Source organism: Dromiciops gliroides, chromosome 2 (genome assembly GCF_019393635.1).
Source record: "Dromiciops gliroides isolate mDroGli1 chromosome 2, mDroGli1.pri, whole genome shotgun sequence".
Lineage (NCBI taxonomy): Eukaryota > Metazoa > Chordata > Mammalia > Microbiotheria > Microbiotheriidae > Dromiciops > Dromiciops gliroides.
Window position 1 is genome coordinate 414020792 of NC_057862.1, and position 3369 is coordinate 414024160.

A 3369-nucleotide genomic window follows, 5' to 3' on the forward strand; every position below is an offset into this window, starting at 1 on the left:
AGCTCATGGATCATAAGTATCTCAATTTGATCCAAAATTGAACCTAAATTACCAGGGGACTAGTTTGAGTCAAGATTTTCACAAGTAACAGGGTTCCCAAATCTTACATAGGACTCAATGTACAATATGGGTAACAGAGATGGAAAAGCTTTTATTTACCTACCAGAGAAATTGCCTGAGATGAGAAGGACTTACAATGCTCCAAAAACAGATGCAGAAAAATAAAGCACTGTAATTGTCTATTAGATTCTTTAGATTCCCTCCTCTGAGACAAAGTAAAGTATGGGGCAGCTAGGTGGCACAGTGGATAGAGCACCGGCCCTGGATTCAGGAGGACCTCAGTTCAAATCCGGCCTCAAATACACTTGACGCTTACTAGCTGTGTGATCCTGGGCAAATCACTTAACCCCAATTGCCTCACCCAAACAAACAAACAAATGACAACAACAACAAACAAACAAAGTAAATTGCATGTTGTAGAACTGTTGCACCCATTTACCTCATACCTGCATTACTGGAGTACTTTGTAGCCATATAATGGAGGTGTAGCAAGTCCAGATATACCAGGCCCTCATGGCATGGAATTAGTCCTCCAATTCTCAGGCAGTCCTCTTCAGAGGTTCTCTTCTTTGCCGAGAAGCATACTAAGAAAATCTTCTCCCTCTATGATACCAATGCCTGACTGGTTGGGAATTCTTGAACTTGATATTAGCCTCAAAGAAACCCCCTTCACCTAACCCAGCCAAGGCTGGACATTTCCAGTGTCAGGATTGATAGTTTTAGAAAAAAAAAAGAGAAAGGCAGACAGCATCTTGGAACTGAAGGACCAGGAAGTCCCCTCTCAGACTTATCTAGGCAAGCCCAGACAACTCGACATGTGCTTCTCCAGTAAATATGCCATTTTCTGCTGCTGGGAGATAGGAGGGATGAAGAAATCCCTCTGCTTTAAAGCAGGACTCCAACCTGGAAGTCCAAGGGGAAGAAAGATCAAGAAAGGGAAAAAGGTGAGCCATTTCACAATTCTCTTTTACAAACCACACAGAGGAAGCATCTCTGCTGACTGGAGTTTCTGTTCTTGGGCCTCTATCAAATAATCATTTGGAACCAACCTTAGTCTCTGAAATCCAATCAGTAAGGAGCTGATAGGCCAGTCTACCTCCAGGAGAGATGCCCTTCAGATGCCTGTGGCAAGATCTATGTACACTAATGCCATCAAGTTTATTGGGGAAATTAATCAACTTGATTAGGGAATCTCCTGATGAATACACACACACATACTATATAATATATACACACACACATATATGTATACACATACACATGTGCACTATATATATAGTCCATCCTGATGAATACACATACTACATATATACATATTTATGTATAAGTACACACATATGTGTATACACAAACACACTTTATATGTACATGTACACATGTACATATATATGCACACCTATATTCATATATAACATGATATATTCTATAAGTAAGTATATATAGATAGATAGACATATAATTTATAACACATATTAAAATAAGTGTCTTGGACTGGAAGGACTTTGATATATCTTCCATCTCTAAATCTACAGTCTTAACTGTGAATGAAGTGCAGCAATTATTTGCATTTTTTTCATAGTCTTTACATGAAGATCAAAGGATCACAATAGAATTATAAATCTATAGCTCAAGAGGTCCTCTGAGGTCTTTTCTTTTTACAGATAACAAAACTGAGGTATAAGGAGGTTTAAGTCCAAAGTCATGCAGATAGTAATTATCAGAGGTATAATGCATTTTTAGGCCTTTTTTTCAAATTTTGTTTAAATATGAATAAATACATATATAACAAATTCTTATCTTTATTTAAACAAAATATCAACTAAGAAAATCATTTTAATGAATTGTTTAAATGAAAAGTATGGGATGATGATGCAATATATATGTATGTGTGTATATATATATATATATTTGTTTGTTTATTTACATTAACACTGTCCTAGCTTCCTTCAAAGCACATCAAGTGCCCCATCTAATATAAAGCCTTTCTTGAACTTACTAGGTGTTAGTGTTCTTTCCCTCTTGATTTGCATATATTTTGTGATTCCTCATCTGAATGCATGCTGTGTCCCCTCAATAGACTATAAAATAGACTATAAACTCTCAGAGGACAGGGGCTATTTTGTCTTTCTGGTACCTAGCCCAATGCCTAACATATAGTAGATTAATAATAAATTATTCAATTTGTTGAACTGAATCAAATTGTGATATTACTGTTCCAATCCTCTGAAATATGTGAGTACTTCCCACAATAAAAGATATGTAAACATAGTTAAGATCAACTTTTTTTTATTGTTTAGTTGTTTTTCAGTTCTGTCCAATTCTTCATGACCATATTTGGGGTTTTGTTGGCAAAGATAGAGGGGTTTGCCATTTCTTCTCCAGCTCATTTTACAGATGAGGAAACAGAGGCAAACAGGGTTAAGTAACTTGCCCAGGCTCACATAACTGGTAAGAATCTAAGGACAGATTTGAACTCAGGAAGAGGAGTTTTCCTGACTTCACTCCTGGCACTCTATCCACTGCACCACCTAGCTGCCCAATTAAGACCAATAATTGTCACTAAAAATATTTTGAGAGCCATAGGCACTTCATGTTGGAAAGGCCTGGGATTTGTCTTTTTAAATGCAACTTCTTTTCGAAGGGCTGAACTTTCTATAATGTGAGCTCACAGAATCCCTTCCGTTATACTCCCTTTTCATCCAGCTGACAGAGGAATAGAAAGCAATTGCAAGTGCAAAAAATGCATGAAAAAGACCTTATCATTGCAAAGCTTTCTGGAGAGCTCTTGGTGACCTTCAGGAGTGAGAAGTGTCCTTGTCTATTCTCTTTAAGGGTAGGGCAGAGACAAACATATTAATAACAGTGCCAACTCCCCCCACCCAAATCAGGAAGACAAAGCATCTATTGTTACACTGAAAATGCAGAGATGAATGACACAAGGATGATTTTACCCCAATGTCATGTATCCACCATCCATGTATACCCCTCTCCCACATTCAATCACTTGTTAAGTTTTATTGATTGATTTATTGATTCTACCACCCTAACATCATTTATATCTGTCCCATTCTCACTACTAGGGGCTCACAACCCCCCTAGGAATAATCCACCTCTTTCTTAGACTACTTCAATAGCCCCCAAATAAATCATCCACACAGTGACCAAAATAACCTTCGATAATCCGAGGTGTGACTAGGTCCTCCACTGCTCAAAAATATTCAGTGGCTCTCAATTGCTTATTGAATAAAATATTAATTCCCTAGTTTGATGCTACAATCTCTGCACAAAACCTTCTGGTTATCCCCTACC